This window comes from Canis aureus, chromosome 5 (assembly GCF_053574225.1).
Source record: "Canis aureus isolate CA01 chromosome 5, VMU_Caureus_v.1.0, whole genome shotgun sequence".
In the NCBI taxonomy this organism is placed as follows: Eukaryota; Metazoa; Chordata; class Mammalia; order Carnivora; family Canidae; genus Canis; species Canis aureus.
Genome location: NC_135615.1, coordinates 13723345 through 13748060, shown reverse-complemented (window position 1 = coordinate 13748060; position 24716 = coordinate 13723345).

The following is a 24716-nucleotide window of genomic DNA, read 5'->3' as shown; positions in this document are numbered from 1 at the left end:
TAGATGCAGAGTTTAGCCCAGGAGATACACAAAGTTTAAGCTTAGGCTTGTTCGGTAAGCACAATAATTAGGGAGAAGGGATGTGGAAAGAAAGAAGGTACAGATGAACCAGCACACATGTCAGAGAGGTCTGGCTGACTGATAGAACACAGAGAGCAACAAAAGTGCATCTTGTTTCCTGGATATGTGTTCATGAATGACTATACTCAATTCCTTGGGATCTTAGATTAGGATGAGAGCTCTGTCAAAAGTTAGCTAGGCTAGGAAGACTTAGAGTCAGAATAACAGAAGGTTATGATCATTTGCTTAGAAATCAAGCAACTTTGTGTTGGAATTCTGGCTCTGTCACTCATTAGTAATTATAAATATTCATTAGATGGTAACAACAGATAAGCCAATGTTCCAACCCATACAGAGGGATTAGAGAATAAGTCAACCTCTGCTGCAGACTACAGCAGAGGGTTTAGTGCAAGAATGCAGGCCTGGAATTGGTGAACATGGGGAACTAGGTGAAGGGTGGGGAGTGGGAGTGGTAGACCCAGGGCTGGTTTCATGGGTGTGCCACTTTTGCTGCCATACGTAGGTTGTGTATTTTGTTTTCAGGCACAGATGTTGAGATAAGGTTTCACTGATTATGACTGGCTTAGATTTGTCTTGGTCTTGCATGGCAAGACACAGAATCCAACTCTGAGGAATGGAAAAAGGCAAAAACAGGACAAACTAGACAAGGGAACAGGGGATGCTATGAATACCTGAAGACAACAGGTGCAACCTGTAACTCTCCAGTCAAACAGAGAGAAATGGTCACTCTATAAATAAGCTATTCTAGCAAACCATTCTAAAGTTATTCCTACAGGGCAAAGTTGGCAAAAAATACAGAAGATAATGGTCATGACCACAAAGTGTGTTCACAGAAAATTCAAATCTATTTTTGGAATCAAGGATAAAGGGTAGTTATTATCTTACCTTTGAAAGGATGATCAAAACAGAATAAAATTTTAGGTAGCCAAAATTTATGTTTGAAAAGCTGCCCATATAGTGATAATTGTTGCACCTGGATAGATGAGTACACGAGGTTCATTACACTATTCTCTCTACTTTCATGCATATTTGGAAATTTCATAACAACCATTTTTAAAAGTAAAAAAAACTAGTTTAGGTGTTTTTGTTGATATTACATTGAATAAATATTTCTTAAATCTTCTAATAAATTATTTTACTAACAATTTGCTATAAAAATACTTTGAAAAATAAATAGGAAAACAACTTGATTTAAGAATGATTTTAGTGTCAAGTGTTCTCAAATTACTCAAGTAAATAAACAGTGTTATTGCCAGAATTTCTATATTAAGGGATTTAGGGATATAAATCTAATTGGAGAAAAAAATCAGAAATTCTGTCTTAAAGCTCTGCTTACTTAAAAATTGCATTATTTTTATTTAGATTGCAAAGTTGATTTTGAATGACTTGGGATGGATGTGATGGAACTTATGGGAAATTAAAGCTCTTGTATTAGTCACAAGAGGTTAGACGGTTCTACAGATCCAAATTAACTCCAAATCCCAGTGGCTTAGGAACAACTAAGGCTTATTTCTGGCTCCTGCTACTGCCTGTCAAGGATTAACAAGGCCCTCTGCGCCCCTCACTCACCCAAGGGATCTAGGCCAGTGGAGACTTTGCTACCCAGTAATTGTGCTATCTGGAACACATGGCTTCCTCTATCCCTGTGTCAGGCAATAGAGACTAGAGAATCACACATCCTCTCAAAACATGAGTGACACATCACTTCCACTACCATTTCATTAGCTGAAAATTGCGACATGGCAACCATGACAGTTTGCAAATGACTGCAGAGGGGATCAAATGGAATATAATTATTTATGACTAGGATATTCACCTAGTCATACTGTTTCTACTATATCCTAACCACTCCTTTGGACACTGCAAGGAAAGTACTGCTCAGGATTTCTGAGGTCTTCAATCCTAGAATCCTAGAATCTGAGCTACACACTAAATGAGAATTAAAGCGTCCTTGATATGTCTGGAAATATTTGTTCAACAAATTAATTATGAAAAGAAGATTATAGGGTGAAATTTCTATCTCTTTTCTTTTCTTTTTTTATTTATTCATGATAGACATAGAGAGAGAGAGAGAGAGAGAGAGAGAGGCAGAGACACAGGTAGAGGGGGAGAAGTAGGTTCCATGCAGGGAGCCCTACGCGGGACTTGATCCCAGGACTCCAGGATCACACCTTGGGCCAAAGGCAGGCGCTAAACCTCTGAGCCACCCAGGGATCCCCTCTATCTCTTTTCAAATGCTAAACATTATTCATTTTCATAGAAGAGCCATGATTAATTCAAATGAGTATTAACAATCCATTCAAACAAACATAGCTGACCTTTTAACTGCCAATATTTTTCTAGTCATTGGCTATGGATAATAGTAATACTTATTTTAAGATGAATGTTTGTTTTGGTCGTCTATTCCTGTATAACAAACTACTACCTAAGCTCAACTGGGTTGTTTCAGCTGGAGTCTTTTGTGCAATTACAGTCAAATGGTGGCTAGGGTTAGAATCACCTGAAGGCATTTTTTCTCAAAAATCTGATACTTCTGCTGAGATGGCTGAAACAGCTGGGAGCTGGCTGGGCATCTCTCTTTCCACACAGATTCTCCACAATTCTAGCTTGGGCTTCTATGTGACATGGCATTCTAAGGATAGTTGGGCTTCTACAAAGCAGTCAGCTTCTCCTACAAGTAAGTATTGCAAGAGCACAAAACAAAAGCTGGAAGGCTTCTTAGCACTTATACTTAGAAGTCCCATGGTGTCACTTCACTGCACTCCATCGAATCATAGGGCCAGCTAAGCTCCAAAGAGAGGAAAGAACCCAAAGGTGGGAGTACTAAGAGGCATGGTTAACTGTGGCACCATCTTTGGAGACAAGCTATCATTAATCAGGTATTTCATTTAATCAGACCCTAATTTTCCACATTCTGAATAATCCATTTTCAAATGCAAGTCCAAATTTATGAGTTTATATTATGTCAAGTTCTCTTTTCCACAGTTTTTGCCTTATCCTTTTAAAAAAAGAAACCTGTGTGACTATCATAAATAAATAAAAAATTTAAAAAAATTAAAAAAAATAAAAAATAAAAAATAAAAAAAGAAACCTGTAAATGGGACATGACAGTTTGCAAATGCATAAGAATTGGTATTGCAGATCTTCCCTGATCTCTGGATTTATAATGCTAGGATGCCAACTGGATGTCAACTCTAGTTAAGAATGTTGCCACGTTGCTATTCTGGACAAATTCTCAAATATATGAGTGCAAGTATCAGGAGGAATGCAACAATTGGGGAAGATAGTACAGGTCCTCCATTTTATATGTACAATCATATAAATTGTGTGTTTTTACATATACATATATATGTATATATGTGTGTATACATATCTGTGTGTCTGTATATATATATATATATAATATAGCTGTCTAAAGTAGATACCCTGGCATTAGCATCTAGGCCAAGAATTTCTCTACTTAACAGAAATAATTTATAGAATATAAACATCAGATTAGACCATGTTACTTCACAACCCTAAACTTTACTGAATAAGACAAAAACAAGGCTGCTCCATAACTACATCCAAGCAGAGAGAAAAACAAGACCACTGTCCAAATCACAAAAGTGACCACACATCTCCCTCAACCAGGTAACAAATGTGACTGCTGCCTCTTTATCACCTACATCTTTAGCCTTGCTCCATTGATCCCATCTTTTGGATAGAATTATTAAGATATCCAATTATATAATTACCCCTACTTCCTAACAGTAGTCGATCCCAAACAAATCCCACTTCCTTATCTCTCACCAAAATCATCTAACCCAAGCCTAAATTCCATAATAAATAAATATAAATTTATTAGGCCAGTTTAGCTGGCCCTATGACTCAGTGGAGTGCAGTGAAGTGACACCATGGGACTTCTAAGTATAGGTGCTAAGAAGCCTTGAATAATAAATAATTCCATAAATTCAATAAGTCCCACCCAACAACACTCAATCTGAACAACACTCAGATTTTACCCTCATTCTGCATGTTATGCTGTCTGCTCTAGAGCAGCAAGCAACAACAAGCAACAATTCTAAATTTGTTTTAACACATGTGTGTTTCTTGTAGTCTCTGGTTGATGAGCATTATAATAATAATTTTATATAACATGCAATGTTTTCTATGTACTTAAATTGCAAAGTTGGATAAATGCACACACAGATAAAGGGGGTCAATTTTGTTCAGAATCCTGAACGAGAGTAAACTGGAAGTTTACATTTGCCTCCAAGGACCCCAGAGCACCAAGCAACCATACACATGTTCCCGACATTGGTGTTTCATCACTGAAATCTCAGGGCAACCACATTAGTCTCAAATGCGTAATATAGATTACATAAAGGCATAGCATCAGATTGACCAATGACTCAGAGTGTGGACTCTCCTGCCTTCTGGCAGCCTGTACTTCTCCTACCACAATGCTTGTCATCAGGACTAACAGCAGAGAAGAGGTGAAATGCATTTACCTCAGTCAACTCACAATTATCAGCTTTGATGTGACCCTCAGTTAAGGAGAAGGTAGAAACTAATGATTTCGAGAAAAGAGAAAAAATATATATATTGATTTGAAGTCCTCTCTTCCTCATTCTATCCCTACTATTATGTCATATAATTCATTCCATTCATTCAACAAATACTTCATGGGCTCCTACTATATGCTAAGTATAGAGATTTTCATATACAAGTATGAAAATTTATATAAGACATTCCGGGAAAGATACTCACTGTAGGCTTTTATTTTTTTATTTTTATTTTTTTTTTAATTTTTATTTATTTATGATAGTCACAGAGAGAGAGAGAGAGAGAGGCAGAGACACAGGCAGAGGGAGAAGCAGGCTCCATGCACCGGGAGCCTGACGTGGGATTCGATCCCCGGTCTCCAGGATCGCGCCCTGGGCCAAAGGCAGGCGCCAAACCGCTGCGCCACCCAGGGATCCCACTGTAGGCTTTTATAAGAGGATTGCACCCAGTTAACTTCTCTTTCCACATGAACACAGTGAAACAACCCATTGCTCTCTTCTTCCCTCATTTAACAGCAACCCTTCCAGATAACCAAAACTTCTGCTGTCAGCCTTGCTTTCTGCTAAGTCTATTTGCTGCTAGAAAATGACGCTGGGATACCTGGTTGAATTCTCTTGAGTAAATGGTCACTCCTTAACATACTGCATCTTTTCCTAAATTTCACAAGTTATCTTTTCAATGAGATGAATTTTAACATTCTCACCTGTGAAGGACAACTCTAAACACAAAGCTTACAAAGTTACAAAGTTTAAAGGGCTAAAAAGATGCCAATCGATTGACTATTATTGACCAGAACTTTATACTAAGCTTTTAAGACACAATGCTTGGATTGGTGACAATTATCCAAAGGAAAATCTTTCCATTTCTAACTCATATGAAGATACCAACTTCATATTTATAAGGAATGTGCTGAATAGGAGATAGAAGATATTATGGGAAATAAAAAAGTTTTCTAAAGAGAAGTACATAATATTCATAAAAACATCCAATTTCAGTTTCAGATATGAAGATACCAGTCAACCAGTCACCATTCTTATTTCTTTACACTTACTCAAAATTCAATTCAAAATGACTTTTATTTCATAGATATTTGTAAGCATATAAAACTTTATGTGCATTCCTTACAAACTGAAAGCATTGGAAAATACTTTTTTTTTTTACAAATAGGTTCTAAAATCAGTCCAAATAAAACACCAAATTAGTACATCTCAAGCAAATGGTGTGTGTGCATCTGGGCAGTGCAGTTGGTTAAGCAGCTCCCTCTTGGTTTTGACTCAGGTGGTGATCTCAGGGTCATGAGACTGAGTCCTGAGTCAGGCTCTGGGCTCAGTGTGAAGTCTACTTGAAACTCTCTCTCCTCTTCCTCTGTCCCTCTCCCCCTGCATGTGCAATCAATCAATCAATCAATAAATAAATCTATCTATCTATCTATCTATCTATCTATCTATCTATGGGTTTTTTTTTAAAAAAAACAACCTATTAACGAATACATTAAGATCCATGTTTTGAAAATTGGATATTTGCAAAAAGACCAACCTATACTTGAATGGATATAAGCACTTGTTTCAACAAAGTTACCTGTGCAAAAATAATTTCAGAGTACAAATAGTACCCAAAGACCAAAAAGTTGTGTTCTGATCAGTACAAAACAGAAGTATTGGTGAAAATAGTTTTCAGTGGCCTTAGTCTAAAAACTTCAGGGAGATAGTATTGCCCACTATTGGACAATAGTAAATTGACTAGGGTGCAGCCACTCTGGAGAAGAGTATAGAGGTTCCTCAAAAAGTTAAAAATAGAACTATCCTACAATCCACCAATTGTATTACCAGATATTTACCCAAAGGATATAAGAATATTAATTCAAAGGGATACATACACCCTAATGTTTATAACAGCATTATCAAGAGCTAAATTATGGAAACAGCCCAGATCTCCATCAACTGATGAATGGGTATGTGGTATATATACAATGGAATATTACTCAGCCATCAAAAAATAAAATCTTGCCGTTTGCAACAAAGTGAATGGAACTACAGAGTATTATGCTACGTGAAATAAGTCCGAGAAAGACAAATACCATATGATTTCACTCATATGTGGAAATTAAGAAAGAAAACAAGCAAGCACAGGGGAAAAAGGAAAAGGCAAACTAAGAAAGAGATTCTCGGCTACAGAGAACTGATGGTTACCAGACGGGAGGCAGGTGGAGGGACAGGGTTAAATGGGTGATGGGGATTAAAGAGTGCACTTGCTGTGAAATCAATGGATATTGTGCAGAAATGTTGAATCACTAAATTGTACACCTAAAATTAATATTATACTGTATATTAATTGGAATTTAAATTAGAAATTTTTAAAATAATAAGTATAATTAAATTGACAGGAAAAAAAGCCTAGGGTGCTAGAATGTAACAGAATCAACCCTATGTCACTGGATAAGTTAATTAAATGTTCAAGTTGTCAATTCTCTCACCTATAAAATATTGTCTCCTTATCACAGAGATATTGAGAGAGTTAAATGAGATGATGCATGACAAGAAATTAGCAGACACCACAGAGTAAGCATTCAGTAAATGTTAGATATGATGATAACAATGAAGAAGGAATGGTGATGATATTAATTCTCAAATGAGCGGATATCTAGCTGTACCAATTCACTCATTACAATAGCTATATTTGTATCCATCTGACATCTATAAAAAGTGTTACAAAGACAAATAGAAAAAGGTCTACTTTTCTTAGTGAATATAAATCTATGATAATTCCTTTTCTAAACTGTTCTGCTGATGCCAAAAATCAGAAAAAGACATAAAGCTGGAATCCAGGATGGAGTTACCATGGTCCTTTCAACTTCAGGCTGAAAATCTGTGCAGGTATTTTCAAAGACTGAAGCCAATAATCCTATTATATTGCAAACATGAAAGACAAAGGTTTTTGTAATAAACACAAATTTAGAAGGGAAGGATTAGCTCATGAGTGACAAAGAAGAGGAATAATTATTCTGTGTAGGATAGAGGTATAAAAGGATTATCATCCACTAGGCCAGCTCAATAGAATAAACCTCAGAGTTTTCAGCAGCTGCAAATCTGGTGACCCTGTAAATATTCACATAATATTTCTAAAGTTAAAACCCACTGTTAAATGACAAAAGAATAAAGTGCATCATGTCATGATTGGTATATCAATCAGAAAACAAAAAATTGTTGGAAAAGGAGAGCCCATACCAGGCAGTCAAAGAGAAGGAATTTAATACAGGGAGCTAGTCATAGGGCTATTAGGAAAGCCAAAAAAGACAGGGAAGGATGTGGAACACAGCCACTGCCCTTGAAGCTATGGGGGAACACAGACAGCGTACATAGTGGCCAGAATCCAGGGCTGAATCCACACAGAGGCTCATCAGAACATGGAGATACACTGCCCAAAGCAAGCAACAGAGGGGAGAAACATCCTGTTTTTTCCCCTTTCTCTTTCCAACCTGTAAATGATGCCTCCAACTGGGAGAACCTATTTAGTAGTCAGTTAACAAGGGAGCCTGGGAAAGCAGATGGCAAGAGATGCCCATGGAGTAGATCTGAAAGCAAACCAACAAATGATAAGCACAATAGGTAAACACCAAGAAAATTTACCTAATATAAAAAATGTACTGCTCCTTTTAGTTACGGTTAAAGGGGATCCTCAATACAAAAGAGATATCACCAATATCAGTTTTATCAGGCTACCATTTGGAAACACCATCAAATTAAGCCTTCTAATCAAAATGGCACTGTTAAGATTGAAAGTCTGCCAATATAACCACATTTGTTTCAAAGATGAGAAGACAAAAATAAAACCCATTTTTGGTAGCTCTTCTGCTCCTGTATTTCATAGACAGGTAAGAATTCAGAGAACACACTGGAAAATGTGGAAATCTCAAAATGGAAAATCTCAAAATGATTGTACTGGCTTACAAGACTGAGTAAGTTCTGTGGGGGAAAATCAGGGAATTGTAGACCAACTGAAATCACATAACCTTGGACAACATAATCTCTGTGTCTCATTTTCCTTGACTAGGAAGATTAGATTAGAACCACTCTCCATCTTTAGGGTGAGTGCAGAGATGTGACCTGTGACTTGCTCAACCCAGTCTTTGAGAGGTATGAGAATAGATATCAAAAACACTGATTAAAACCCAGTGTGCATTTTTAGGAAGTGGAAGAAGTTAAAGAAAACTGGCTATTCGAAACAATCTCCCTAAACCAGTGCCACCGCCCATATTTCTGGGTCACCTTTTTTCTTAGCTCACACTCACAAAGCGGTATATCCTTCCAAAGTTAACAGAAACCACAGCATCCATGCAATGCTGATGCCAATGGAGGCAGAACCATCACCTCAACTTTTTCTCACCAACCAATCAATATAAAAAAAGGCACTGTGGGGCACCTGGGTGGCACAGTCAGTTAAGCAACCAACTCTTGGTTTTGGCTCAGGTCATAATCTCAGGGTCGTGAGATCAATCTTCACACTGGCCTCCCTACTCAGCATGGAATCTCAAGTTCCTCTCTCTCTCTCTCTCTCTGCCTCTGCCCCTCCCCCCAATGTGTGCACATGTGCGCGCTCTCTCTCTCTCTCACGCGTGATATCTCTTTCTCTTTCAAATAAATAAATAAATAAATAAATAAATAAATAAATAAATAAATATTTAAGAAAAAATAGACTGTGATAAAATATTGCATAATGGAAGAATTTCTTTTTCTCTTATTAAATTAATATTTTTGTTGATAAGTATCAATTTCTTACAAATAAATTGTGAAGGATGAAAGGGAGTATACAAAGACTGCTCACATTATGCTAATGTTGGAGTAAATTATCACCAATACTAAGTGTCTACAGAAAGTCAATAATACACGGGAGAAAACGTGAATATAAACCATTGATAATATGCATCTGCTAGTCACTGCAGCCTGCCCAAGTGACCTGAAAAGTCTAAGAGACTTCTGACCAATAGAGCAAAAGACAACAAAATTTCTTGTTGGTCTCATAACTAGAAGAAGGCAGCTTGAATTCAAGTCCTACCCAGTTTTTAGAGTATAAAGTTAGTGTTCTTGCCATGTGCCGTTTCAAAAAGAACCCTATGAGTCACCTGTGAAAATGGCTAACCAAAAAATACTGTTTTGTTTACACAGAGAGACAGAACAGTGCTATGCTGGCTTAACTTCCCCAAAAGAGGTTAAATTACATTCAGTATTGTTTGACCTGAATGGATATTTTAATCGCCCTGAGTAACAAAGCAAAAAAGTTATTCTTTGTAGTATTAGCACATTTTCAGATATATTAGTGTATGCACTCTTAGAGACACTGTATGTCATACACACACACATATATACATATGCACACACATGGGAACATATACAATTTCTTAGAATAGAAAGGACAGAAGGCTAATATTTGTTTGAAGAAAACAAGGCAAAATCTATTCTTCCTAATTGCCAGATTGACTTCATTAGTTAGGCACTGGGGAGGGCTTTGAAGGCAGGACTTCGGCATTTCCCTGCCTGTCACTGTCCCCCTCATGAGACCTGAGGTGGAGAGTAGTAATCAATGAGGAAGTCCACAGGCTTCTGCCAAAGGGCCACTTCAAGGTGAGAACGGGCAAGAGCCTGATACCCTCCACATTTGCCCAATGACAAAAAACTGTACGTTTAAGCACAATTCAAGGAGACCAAGCACATCAAGATTCTTAAAAAGAGCATGTTACCTGATATGGCTGTGAACTGGACCATCTGCTATAGGAAGGAGCACCTGAAGACTTGCTGGCTGAGGTTCTCTGAAAGAGGAAAGGAAAAAAATATTTCATGTTGTCACACAAACTGAATTCACTTTCTGTTTCTCTAAATGAATTACTCAGTGTCTGCAGCTCCAAAAATTACCACAATCTTAGACTCTCTCTCAACTTACTCTCTGTTTCATTTCTTTTAAAATACATTCTCCTCGGCAAGTATAATAATATAAACACTAGAGCCAAAACATCTGGATTCAACTCTCAGTTTGTACTCATTGTTTGACCTGGTGCAAGTCACCTGAATTCTCTCTGTCTCAACTTTCTTTTCAATGAGACTAGAATAATAATTTTCATGTCATGGTATTCTTGTGAGGATCAAATATGGTAATAGGTGTGAAGCATTTTGTACAGTAAGGTGCTATCGACATATGGGCCTTAATTCAATAAGCAGAAAATAAGGCATGTTATTCTAAGTTTCTATGTGAAACCAAACTGGTATAAAAATAGCCACATTAATCAAAGAGGTTATTTGAGTCAGTTATTACATAGAGACTGTTCATCTTGGGAAAGACCTGACCATATTATTGCTACCAGTTTCATGCTCAGTTTCATGAGCTTGTAAAATGCCACAAATTCACTGTAGATTAGCTCATTCACAGCCATTCTTAACACCATTTTTCTTGTCTGGTTCTATCACAGAGGCTGAAAAAAAACCGTATAACCACTTTTTCGGTATTCCCTTCCTGTACTCCTGGTCAATGAAATAGAAATATAATTTTGGAGGGGCAGGAGGTGAAAGCGTTCTGGGAAACCCTTTGCTCTTCTGATAAAAAGGAAAAGATAAGGCTTGGGTCTTCACCACCACTATTCCTTCCCTCTAAATACAGATACACTACATGGAGCTGGAGCAACCATTCTGTGACTGTGAGGAAAAAAGGCCAAGAGCAGAGGTGGTAACTCTAATTGGTCTTCTTATGCAGCTTAACCACAGCCACAGGATTTTTGCCTAAATCCTCCTTGTGTAACTGACTATAATCACATTTTCTATCACTTACGGAAAGTTGTGGATGCTTAATGGCAGAGGCATGAAGAGTGAAATGATTGGTGTGTTTGGGGGATGATCAATACACCAATAGAGTACTGCCAACTCCTATACTCCCCATCACTGCATTGCATCTGCCTTTCAGAACCCCTGTGTAATTTCTATGCTGTTCCCGACAGCTTTCCTGAATCTCTGCCACAGGGAGGTTGGCTTACTAGCTAAATGCTGTGGTCTGTCCAATTCAACTTCCCTCTAGCATCTGCCCATCAGAGGAGGCAGAGTCGGGATCAGCCCTCCTGCCCCACTGAGGCTGATGGGACTGGACTCTATAGCACAGTGTGAGAAGCATTCTGATTTCAACTTGGATAAAGGGAGCACTATCAAACAAGTAGCTGGAAATTAAACTAAAAGTTTAATCATATTCCCTCAATGAGAAGCAGTAGCAATGAATTTCAAATGTATCAGACTTTACCAGTGCACAACCATGTACCTTCTCTAATGCCATTTTCCTAATTGTGAAATAAGAATAATTTAGATAGTCCCCATGCTCCCTCCTTATCCAGCCCCAAATCTATTAAATTAAATTATTCTACACTTTCAGAGTACATAAATTACTAATGATAGTGGCAACACTGAATTTCCATGGAAAGATTTGATTGCTTTCAGTATTATGTATCTAAAATACCAAAGAAATATCTGAAACCTCTGTTAACTAGAAAATGCTAGTAATCCAGAAGAGCCCATTGCCTGAATATTATAGCAGCTCCCAGCTTCCCTGCATTTTTAGGAAGGGGCCATTGGCTGCATTTCTAGCCCAACAATTTGGGCTTCAGCAGAATCTCTTCAAGTCTTCTTAAATCATAAGCTTTTGGAATTCACCCTCAGACTAATTTTTGAGACATCATATATTGAGAAGATAACTTATCCTACTTATAAACCACAACACAGGTTCTAAAATTGTAACAATAATTGTTATACCTATTATCAGGAAAATAAAACTTTGTGTTTTTTTAATTGTGATATAATTGACATATAACATTGCATAAGTTTAAGGTATCAGAGTTGATACATCTACTATTGTAATATGGTTACCACTATACTGTATATATTTTATATAAAATATGTATGTTATATATAACAAATATATCTCTTCTTTATTCACTCATCTGTTGACAGATGCCTAAGTTAGTTCCATATCTTGGTTAGTGTGTATAATTCTGCAATAAACACCAACTATAAATATCTCTTCCATATCCTGTTTTCCTTTTTTTTTTTTTTTCTTCTCGGATGTATACCCAGAAGTGGAATTACTAAAGCATATGGAAGTTCTATTTTTCATTTTTTGAGCAAAATTCATACTGTTTTCCATAGTGGCTGCACCATTCCCACCAGCAGTGCGCACAAGTGTGCCCTTTCTTCCACATCCTAACCAACACTTATTATCTCTTCTTGAAAGATTTGGTTTTCTAATCAAAATAAAATTATGGTAATCAAATTCAAGACACGAGCATAATATTAAAAAAATATTTTAAAGAAAAGTGAGATGTGTGATCTGCAGCATCTGAACCAAATTATTAAGGAACCTTGACATAGGAAGGAGACTAAATGGGCATTTGTAGATTTGAAGGCAAAATGAAAAAACAAAAAAACAATGTGAAGTGTACAACTCTTCCTTCTTGGTAAGTGTCACAATACTTCCATGCCCACGCTTAACTTTCTCCTAAAGGTCACACTGTTCTTCAGCACTGACACAAGTATAATTAACTGTGTAATAGTAATTGCAGTCCATTGTGATTCACACATTTCATGTCCTTTCTAGTGCTAAGGATAAATGTAAAAGGCCAGAGAAACAACAAAATAATGGTCCTTATTAGTTACAAATTTTAAAGACATGACCATGTCCCCAGAATGGTAGCATAGCTTCTGATGGATGTGACTATATTCAAAAATCCAGTTTCATAGCACAAAACACAAAATCTGGTTGGGTTTCCTTGTTACCTTTTTGAATGAACTAGCCATATGCATGGTTTGTATTTCAGCCTGGATGAAAACAAACTCACTTGACAAACCAGATAAGTAATTTATCATATCCCTCCTTCTCCCCATCCTAGTGTCCTCAGCAACCAGTGGTTAATCAGAGAGCAGTATCCAGATCAGAATAATGAGGCATGCTGCTTTAAAATGCAAATTCTTTGACCCCAGGAATTTACAAATCTCTGGAAGTGGGATCCAGCAATTTGCATTTTTAAGAGGCTGTTCAGTTGATTCATATTTAATCTTGGAAGCAAGGAAACATCCCATAATACTTCCAGCACACACTTGTACTGCTATATGCATCCATTGAAGAACAAGGATGATGATGAGTAGAGGTATGAAGATTCAAGGATATTATTGATAATAGTCTTCTCTAATCAGATAAAATGAACTCTTAAACTCCAGAGAAATATTTCTGGAAATTATGGGAAGATGCTTGAGGAAAAAAAAAATCTGATTTTTAATCTACTGATATAGATTGAACCTTGAACCACCACAGCCCAATTAAATGACTGGCTAAGGGTTTCAGTTTAGATATCCAATTCTTACCCTTAGAAAACCTTCTCTGAATACCAAGAATAGGCTACCATCTTGCTATGTTTCCAGCACATTTACACTTGCCTCTTAGCAAAAACTTCTATTATACTCTCTCATAGTTGCCTTCTAAATGCAGTTTTCTCTTATAGACTGTACATTCCACAAGCTTACAAGGGAGGATGAGAGCGAGTTGAGGCTGGGTTTCATTTACTCATATAACTAGGCATGCTCATGCTAGAAATATAGTAAGTGATCAGTAAACATCAAATTCATTAATAGGTTCAGTAAACTTAACTCTATTCAAGTTTGGAAAGTATGAATAGGAGACTATGAAATTGAATCAACAGTCTGAGGACAAAGGCAGTAAAAACTGATAGAATTCCAGAGCCCAATGGCTACTATAATGTCTTAGAAAGGGTAACACTATCGGCCCAAATGTCAAGATATTAAGATAGAGAGTTCCCTGATATGGTTTCATAGAAAATTCCAATTGTTAAAGTCAGGAGGGCAAGAAATAAGGAAAATGGCAGACACTGTACAGAAGTTGAGAGCTTTGGTAAATGGGTACATGTTATTCAACACAAAATGTCTCATGAAAGCTGTGAGGTAACTGCAAAAGAACTAGATGATATACCAATGCCAAGAGAAGCTAGAATTCAAAGAAGTATCCAGACAAAAATACACACCCTACTTTGCATCTTCCCTCCCTTCCAACCCCAGGTTGTGAGGCTTGTGCAGAGCCAGTTTCCTTATATCAGAGAAGGGAACCCAGGAGGAGGAGGGTGTGAAACATTTTAGTGACAAAGCACACAGAGTGTTCTATTAAACAAAGCGGGGGGGGGGGGGGGTGCTACGCAGAAACCTGGAAGGCAGACCAAATTCAATGGCAACTCATAAGTGAGGAAGGCTGCCAGATGCTGCAGCAAGCCTGCCAGCCAGCCAGCCGCTGTACTTCATTCACAACTGTCCTTTGCTTGGCCAGCTTCCTTCAAGTCTAATTGCCTATCAGCATAAGACAAGGAACTTTGGAAACATTTTTCAGTAGCTGGAGTCTTTCCTGCATTAGGCCTTGAGTATATTTGAAGAATGAGAAATGAAGAACCAATAAATAGTCCTGGAAGGTGCCAGTTAGACATCTGCATTTAACATCGTGGCACAAAAAGTCATTGACAAACACGATCCAAGAACCAACACAGGTCATTCAGACAGACTGAACTCTGGATGACAGACATGACTTTGGGGATTTTAATTTCAGATGGAAAACCATGTTTCCAACCCCAATGAGATGAATCATGCAAGAAACAAGACCAAACAGCAAAGGACCTAGATAGCAGTAACATTTTTATAAGTAAGATTTGAAGGGCTTACTCAAAAACCTTACCCGGCCCAGAAACTTTGTAAAGAATAAGTGGTAAAGGCTCTATCCACACGTACCTTGATAAGGAGCTATCAAATAAAAAAAGCCAAACAAACAAACAAACAAAAAAACAAAAAAACCCCACAAATGTACCCACCAGGCAAGCTAAGAAAAGGAAATTGATAAAGAAAGAAGGATATAGGCTGAAGTTCTGGAATCTCTTTTTCAATTCTGCTATTGAAAGCATGATTTCAGGGATGCCTGGCTGGCCCAGTTTTAGTGCCCAGGGTGTGATCCTGGAGTCCCAGGATTGAGTCCCCCATCAAGCTCCCTGCATGAAGTCTGCTTCTCCCTCTGCCTGTGTCTCTCCGCCCCCCGCCCCCCGCCCCGTCTCTCGTGAATAAATAAAATCTTAAAAAAAAAAAAAAAAAAGAAAGCATGATTTCCTTTTATTGTTCCCAGAATTCTGGAACACGTATTCCAGTGTGTGTTGCTACCTGGATTCAGCATTTACCAAGGGCCTATACTGTTAGTGTCCATGAGACACACAAGAAACAGTCCCTCCCCTCCCCATCCTTTGTAAAAATCACAGACTAAATACTCCCATTTTAATAAGAAATTATTGAGCTCAGTTATGGGATCCCAGAACCCTGGACCAAACCATCATCACCAGTTATTCCTGTCACTTTCCCAATGCTACAGAGAATCCTCATAGTTGGGTAAAGAATGGTAGCTAAAAACCGACCTCAAATCTTTCCAGTTTCAATAAAAGCCCAGATCATGAAGGTATATGAGCAGCTCACATATTCTCCTTTTTTTTTTTTAAACGTGAGTTATTTTCCTGATTAAATTAACCAGTTATAGGGTCTCCTGGGTGGTTCAGTGGTTGAGCATCTGCCTTCTGCTCAGGTCCTGATCTCTGGGTCCTGGGATTGAGTCTCGCATCAGGCTCCCTGCAGGGAGGATGCTTCTCCCTCTGCCTATGTCTCTGCCTCTCTCTGTGTCTCTCATAAATAAATAAAGTTGTAATAAAAACAATAAAAAATAAATTAACCAGTTCTGCTTAATCTTTCTCTGTGTGCCCTAGTTTTGAGCCAGTCAGTCATTTCACAGCCCTTCTCTGGGCCACCTCCAAAATCTCCATGGTCTGCCTTCTCAAGTCCTGAAATCTGAAACCTGATGATTTACTCCTCATTGTGTCCTCATCCTCATTACAGAAATGCAAAAGAAATCTAAGCTGGCCTCAACACAAAAAATAAAAAGAAGAAAATCTCAACACAATTCCAAGTAATAAAGATTGACTTAGTAATTATGGTCAATAGGCTTTGCCTCTTGGTCTTATTTCCAGTGATGAAGAAGTAAAAGAATCTTGTTTAAGGAGACCTGACCAAGGCTTTGTGTTGTGCTTACAAAAAAGCAAATGTAGAATAATAGACTCCATCTGTCTCTACACATGAAAATAGCACATATATTTACTGAAATCAAAATGGTGTTCCCAGGGTTCTTATTTGCTAGTTCTCTGGCCCCTCACTATACTTTAACTTTGTAAACATTTTGTTGCACATCTAGTACCTGCAAAGCACTCTGCTAGTAACAGGGGTTGCAGAGATGGGTGAAATTCTTAGAGAATTTCTTTTCTCCTTGCTCTCCCACCCTGCCCCAAAGAACCACATGTAAACCCATCCCCTGTCACTCTTTATTCATTACCCTATTGAAAGTTCTATTTTTTATTTTATTTATTTATTCATGAGAGACACACAGAGAGAAGCAGAGACATAAGCAGAGGGAGAGGCAGGCTCCCTGCAGGACCCCCGGGATCATGACTTGAGCCAAAGGCAGATGCTCAACCACTGAGCCAACAAGACATAACCCCTGTTGTAAGTTCTTCACAGCTCCTATCACTATCTGAAATTCTCTTGTTCATATACTTGTTTTGTTACACATTGTTCATGTCCCTCACCAGAATATAAGTACTAGGAAAACCGGCTTTGTTTTTTGTGTGTTTTTTTAACCATCATTGTATTATGGACACAGCGATGTCTTAGTATATATGCATTGAATGATTAAACGAAGGAAGGAAGAAACTCAGTTCTTACGCTCAAAGATTTTATAGTCCAGTGAAGGTGGTTAACACCTACACAACTCTACTGCAAGAAGTGCTGCTCCTTCAGCCACATATGTAGGCTGGGCAGGCATGTACTGCATGAGGGAGCCATTCACAACGCACACACAAAAATCATATGTTGGTATATTACAACCCCTTTCCAGCAGACATAGTAAAATGTCTTGCTGTAATGAAATTGGTATATTAGGATCATTTTTCAAAAAGTGGAAGTAAACTGGGATGCCTGGGTGGCTCAGCGGTTGGGCATCTGCCTTCGGCTCAGGTGGTGATCCTGGGATCCAGGATCGAGTCCCACATCAGGCTCCCTAAGGGGAACCTGCTTCTCCCTCTGCCTATGCCTGTCTCTCTCTCTCAGTCTGTCTTTCATGAATAAATAAATAAATCTTTTTTAAAAAAAGGTGGAAATAAACTATCTTACAGGGCATACCTTATTCTCATTTATAAAAGGTTGCTCTAGAAGCTAACACTAGCCTTACATAGGTAGAGTTGATGTTAGGCCCAGCCCTGGCCTTAGGCTCTGAGTATCCTACCTAGACCGGGGGCAAGGAGTCAGGGCACAACCAGTTTCTTCACCAACGGATGCTCTTTAAATAACCAGAATATGGTCTCCAGGCTTCAAGATGGCCTCCAAAGACCTTGCTTCGTGATATTCATTTCATTATGTAGTCTCTTCCACAATGTACCAAGGTTGATACATTGGGCCAATAGAATATAGTCAAATTAAGGATATATCACTTTGTAAGTTAAGTTATAATCTTGGGTATGGTTTATCATTTTTGGATCACCATAGATCCAAGCCATGTCACCACAGAAACCATGTTATGAGCCACTTTAGGAAGAGCCCCACGTGGTGAGAAATGGAAACCTCTTGTAAACAGCCACACGAGTGAGCTTGAAAGGTGATTCTTCAGCCCCAGTCAAGTCTTCAGAGACTGCAACCCTGGATAATGGCCTGCGTGCAACTTTAACAGAGACCCTGATCAAGAGCCATCAGCCCATCTGTTAACTTATTCCTTACCCTCAGGAATTGTCCAAGATAGTTAAGGTTTGCTGTTAAGCTGCTAAACTTGGGGGGAATTTGTTACACAGCAATACATTAATTAATTCATATTATTAGCAGAAAACTATTCCACTCTTCTCATGACTCAAATGAAAGTCTGTAGAAAGCATTACAGTATTCTGTGAATCCTACTGAACAGAGAGGAAGACATTATTCTTTGATTTATTTTTAAAAAGTTTCAGAATTTTTCTTCCTTCAGGTCTTTTTTTTTTTTTTTTTTGAAAAAAAATTAAGTTCCTGAATTTTCACATTGTTATTTAACATGGCTCAGGGATCCCTGGGTGGCGCAGCGGTTTGGCGCCTGCCTTTGGCCCAGGGCGCGATTCTGGAGACCCGGGATCGAATCCCACATCGGGCTCCCGGTGCATGGAGCCTGCTTCTCCCTCTGCCTGTGTCTCTGCCTCTCTCTCTCTCTCTCTCTCTCTATCATAAATAAATAAATAAAATTAAAAAAAAAAAAAACATGGCTCATAGTCACTTTCTTCAAGGAGACAGAGAACTGTAAATCCCTGAAGACACAAGCTCAAGGTAACCTCCAGCTCCCTTCCTGTACAAGACTCAAAACAGTGAACAGGATGCTCAGTAAATAAATGATAAGCTTCCTGTTATCAAGCAGCTCTCTCTGTAACTCAACTTGATCTTGCTGTATCTTACAACAAAGAACCGATTCACTTTAGCTACTGGGCTCAATCTGCCACTCCACATCTCAGAGAAACAGAAATCCTCCTCTGTAGCAGCTGCATTAACAGGGCAATGTAGAGTATTCTGCTTTCAAGGTTCTAAGGGGAAGGGAGGGGAGGCTCCCTCCCACAGACCCACAAGAAAAGATTGAGCTGATTCAGTGTTCCCTCATCTGTGTTATATAGAAACTGGACCCACAGAATGACTTACTGAAAAACAGTTCTTAAATCAATTTTGGGAAATGCTACATTCCCCAAATGACTCAACCCAGGGGTCAGCAGATTTTTTCTGTAGTGGACCATGGAGTATAAATATTTTAAGCTTTGCGGACCATACTCCTTCACAACTACTCAACTTTGTCATGTGGCATGAAAGCAGAAATAGAGAATACATCAATGAGTGAATGTGGCTGTATTCCAATAAAACTTTATTTGCAAAGATGGGCGTGGTTCATATTGGCCCACAGGCTAGAGTTTCTATAGTGTTCTTGTCCTTCACTGGAATGTTTAAGTACCAGGAAAACAGAAAGGTTAACACAGAGGACACTGTTCCAACCTCTCGGAGAATCACTGTACATTTTGGCACATAAAAGAAGAAATTCTCCAAAGACCCATCTGTGTATCAGTTTGTCCCAACATTACTTGTCCAAAGAATCTATTTAACTATTTCTTTCTTGCTACCCTCCCTTTTTCTCTCACTCACTTTATTTTCTCACCAAATATTTATTAATATCTCAGGGACCTAGTATTCCATAATACCTCCCTGGGGAATTAATGAGTCACCTAAATTGCCATATATATCAATCCGAGTGAACAATTTGGTTCTAACTCTTTAGAAAACTAGCTCAAAACTTAGAGTGTCAATGAACATCTTAAGTAAAACTTTGACTTGCAAACATAGGATAGTCCCAAAGATAGAAAATTTAAAAAGTATCTGAGGTCGTGTGTGTGTGTGTGTGTGTGTGTGTGTGTTGTGGAAAACTGACTGGCTGACCACTTCCCACATTTTTCTGCATTCTTTACCTCCCCTCATCCCTACACTAGCAGTGATTGTTACTTTTGGAGCATGTGGTATGAAAACCATCTATTAGGAAGTTACGGATGAGGTCATTACCTCCAGTAAATATCAAGTCACTAACATAACTGAAACTTAGAGCTCAAAGTTAATTTCATTGGCCACATTAGCAAATTAATGATTTTCTGCCAAAGTGTCTTAGAAAAACATGCATAGTGATATCAGAGATTGTCAGAGTTCTTTTACACAAAAGAAACTTTGAATTTCCCCATTAGTAGCCTATAATTATTGGTGATTATTGGCCAAATAGATCAATTCTGGAATAATATAGGAGGGGACCACACCAGGATGTGAATAGCAGGATACAAGGATCATCAGAGAACATCTTAGAGGCTACATGCCACATAAAGTAGGTAGAAAGAAATGGGGCAAGTGGATTCTTCCCCTTCTGGATCTGATACTACTTATAAGGCATTAACCAAGTCATTTATGCTCATCTATAAATTGGGGAGGTTGTACTAAATTCTAACCTGCTGTAGAAATGTGAATCTATCAATATTCACACATTCCTTTAAATATTTTCAATACATATTCATATCAGTGATGCCACACAGTGGACAATGTTAAGTGCAAAGGACCTGCCTGGTCACAAGCTGGCTAGAATCAAGTTTCCCAGAGTGGGGCTACCCCTAACCTGGAACTCCAACCCAATCATTTTTTCCTGAAAGCCATGAGCATCCTCAGGACAGTCAGATTTTCCAGAGCTTAGATACTACCAATGTACTATAATCTACAAGGCTTTTCAAAGCTTGGACATTTCAAAGCCTGAGCAGGGGGTAGTGATGGATAAATTTTAAGAGTGGTTTGTTCAACTGTCCATCAGATTAAAGCTTGCTCTTCCTGTGTCCCAAACTTTCCTTCATCATAGGGAGACAAGTAACTCTCAGAAGTTTCTCCTTTAAAAACATATCTCAGGACACTATACAACCCTCCATTATTATCTTGGATTTCCTCCCACCTCTTCATCTTATCACAAAACAGTGGGAAGACTAAATTCTCCTCTGCACACATAGCACCAGATGCCACCTCAACTGCAATGATCCTCCAAACCATGGGCACTTGTGACAAGGCTCTGATCTAGCCATTTAGTTCTGGGTAGCAAGGTGAACACGGCCACAATGTTGTTATGAATCAAGTTTGTCCCCCATGCTAATTGCCAGGTACAAAACACTCCTGGCATGCATACTTTCCAGGATGAGTATGTTTACAAGTAGAAAACTTCTGAAGTCTTTGCTCTGTGACTGGATGGAATAGGTCAGAGAGAATGCTTTTATGACTCTTTCTGACAAATCCTCATGTGGCTGATCCTTCTTGTGGGCATAAAAGACACAAAGAATCAGAAAAATGTACTTCTATTTTTCCTCTCTTTAGGAAACTGAAGATTTCATAATTCTTAAAATAAGAAACAACTGTAAAGTTTAAAACTTTATAAAGCAATAACCATATCCCATCAAAGTACTCATGAGTAAATTGGGAGTGAAGTTAATTCTTCCAAGTACAGCCCTCTATTTGGAAGAATTGTGTTGCCATCTACATTATTTGAAACCTTTTTAAAAACATATGAGGAGGGGGCTGAGGTGAAGAATTAAGCCTAATTTTAAGAGATGAGATTTAGGACCAACACATGTAAAAGCATTCACGAGCCTTAAATCACAAAAAAATTAACTGCCCGATGCAATGTGTATTGAAGTGGAGTAAATTTCACGAAATTATGGAAAGGCTGCCCTCTTCAGACACATTATTTTTTCTTAAATTGCTATAGGTTTTTCTATAGAAGTTTCTCTATAGGGGAAAAGTGAGTATAGGGTAAAATATTTAAGTCTGAGCTTTATTCTCATAAATAAATGTCAAACAAGGACATGAAAAAACAGGCAAGGACTTGCCTGGAATATATATCTTATAAGTATTCCACATGGTCCTTGAAGCATATAAGCAAGCTTTAGAATCCTAAGCGGTAATTCATTAATGGAGCTGTCTGAGGCTGAAATATTTACCTCAGCTGTCACGTATCTAAGTGCATTCAGAATATCCACCTGAAGTCACAATAATTGGCTTTCATGTCATTAGAATTTTTTTTTAATTTTTTTATTTATTTATGATAGTCACAGAGAGAGAGAGAGAGAGAGGCAGAGACACAGGCAGAGGGAGAAGCAGGCTCCATGCACCGGGAGCATGATGTGGGATTCGATCCCGGGTCTCCAGGATCGCGCCCTGGGCCAAAGGCAGGCACTAAACCGCTGCGCCACCCAGGGATCCCCATGTCATTAGAATTTTAATAACCGTGATGAACTCTACTCTTCTTTCACAAAAAAACTCTTGTTTGGGTTTTTAGTCCTGTAATTCTGAATACCCTGAAATGACAAATTAAGAAGAATCCTGTCATAATGGAAGGTATTGTGCAGAGTTGGGACCTTGAGAAGGCACTAACTCTATTGTCAGCAGTTTCCTTAGAATACACCACAGACAGGTACTAGCAAGAGGCAAGTGGAATATTTCGTTTTAAACACAACTTGTTTCTCTACATTTCCTTAAATGGGCTTTCCAACCCACCCCCAAATTTACTTTTTCAATGACCAAATACAAAGTATAAGTCTAATATAATGAGATGGCTTCCAAGAACCACATGCAAAAACAAATTTCAATTCTTTAGTCAGTCCAGAACAAATTAGAGCAAAAAAATTTACCAGCAAATCATAAAATACTCCCATTGTATCATCTTCTGGGAGAAGGACAGGAAGAAATTTAGTTTGCAAGGTAGCCTCTTTTGTTTCATAACAATGAAAAGAGAGGGTACATAATATACTCAATTAAACAGAGGTCATTGGAGAGAGAATTTCTAAACATTGTTTTTGAGAGACAGTTGCTTATGAAAGTCGAATTGGAGTCTGCAGGAAAATGGTGTGTGGGGCAATGATAACTACCAATTTACATAATATGTGACATATGCAATATACATGTACTTTTTTGCAGAGGGACGGAAATAACTCGTTCATAATTTGAGGTAGCCAGGCTGAAAGGAAGTGTGTGCCAACATGCTTCTCCTCTGCTTTCTAATATTCAGTTTCATGTATAATTGATAAACCACCATTTTTATGATGGTTAAAAAAAGAGTAAATTTATTATGAGGATTTCAAATATCACCCATTTGCCAGGAAGACTTAGTTTTTCTTTGAATGGAAATTAAACAATTGCCATTCCTGAAGGCATTTCTTGCAGACCAGCAATGTGTTTGGCTTCTTACAATCCCAAATTACTCAGGTTCAAAACTAAGATTGGTAGACAACTAGACCTCAAATATGATCCATGCTTTATATTTATGCAGAGCTGGAATTCATAGCATTTGGGCTGAAAAGCCAGAATAATAGCAAGTGCTAAACTCAGATTATTATACGTGTATGCAGGGGTAAAATGAGGAAATTCCAAACAGAACGAACAGATGACACTTTCTACTCTAGAGCAAGACATAGAGGTGAAAAGAAGTTAATCACATGCATCATAACTTTGAGATTTTCAAATATATGTCTATTTGTTTACATAATTAAGATTCTATAAAATTATATTTTGAACATGTATCCAACTATAGATGCTATATATACACATATATAAGCTTATAAACTTGCACAATGCATATATAATATAAACATAGATAATATATATCATATTATAAATATGTGTTTACATGCATTACTTATATTTTTGTATTATTTTATTTGTTATAAATGTATGATATTTACTAGTATGTATAATACATAAATATATAACATATTACATTGTATAACACATTATATATATTACATGTTTAGAATAAATTATATATTACATGTTAAATATATCACACATTATATGCACATATATAATTATATAAACATATTCACATTATATAATTGCTTTATAGTGATATTATATATACTATTATGTTGCAGCATAAATATATATATACAAAACCATAGACATTGAACTTAATTTGAAATTTGAGAGATATTCAAGGGTACTCTTGACTGTATGCAATTTCTTTTTTTTTTTTTAAGAGTTTATTTATTCATGATACACAGAGAGAGATAGAGAGAGAAAGAGAGAGGCAGACACAGGCAGAGGGAGAAGCAGGCTCCATGCCGGGAGCCCCACGCCGGACTCGATCCCCGGACTCCAGGATCACACCCTAGGCCAAAGGCAGGTGCTAAACCACTGAGCCACCCAGGGATCCCCCTGTATGCAATTTCTAACTTCCATAAGGGCTTTGGAATGAGAACCCTTTCATAAGAGGAGACACCACTGTATCTATTCTCAACAGACCACTCCATAAGCCTTCCAGCTTCTGTAGACGTAAACACATCTTTAATACTGAGCTCAGGAGCTCCTCCCTACAACTTCAGATCAAAGCCAATTTGTTTTTTGAATTGATATTGGCTATGTTGGCCT